Here is a 485-nt window from a genome sequence, read left to right as displayed (position 1 = left end):
GAAGAGCAAGTTGCTAAATACCTTGGAGCAATCATGAAGTTAAATGACAAGTTATTTGGTAATGAGACTTGGGAGGATGAACCTCCTTTGCTCACCAAAGAACTGGATGACTTGACTAGGCAGAGGTTACCTCAAAAGAGACAGGACCCTGGAAAGTTTTCAATACCTTATACAGTAGGCACCATGACCTTCAAGAAGGCTCTGTGTGACCTAGGGTCAAGCATAAACCTTATGCCTCTCTCTGTAATGGAGAAGCTAGGGATCTTTGAGGTACAAGCTGTAAGAATCTCACTAGAGATGGCAGACAATTCAAGAAAACAAGCTTATGGACTTGTAGAGGACGTTCTGGTAAAAGTTGAAGACCATTACATCCCTGCTGATTTCATAGTCCTAGAGACTAGAAAGTGCATGGATGAATCCATCACCCTTGGCAGCCCCTTCCTAGCCACAGCAAAGGCTGTGATTGATGTTGACAGAGGAGAATT

This window comes from Arachis duranensis, chromosome 2 (genome assembly GCF_000817695.3).
Source record: "Arachis duranensis cultivar V14167 chromosome 2, aradu.V14167.gnm2.J7QH, whole genome shotgun sequence".
In the NCBI taxonomy this organism is placed as follows: Eukaryota; Viridiplantae; Streptophyta; class Magnoliopsida; order Fabales; family Fabaceae; genus Arachis; species Arachis duranensis.
Note: the sequence above shows the minus strand (reverse complement) of the source record.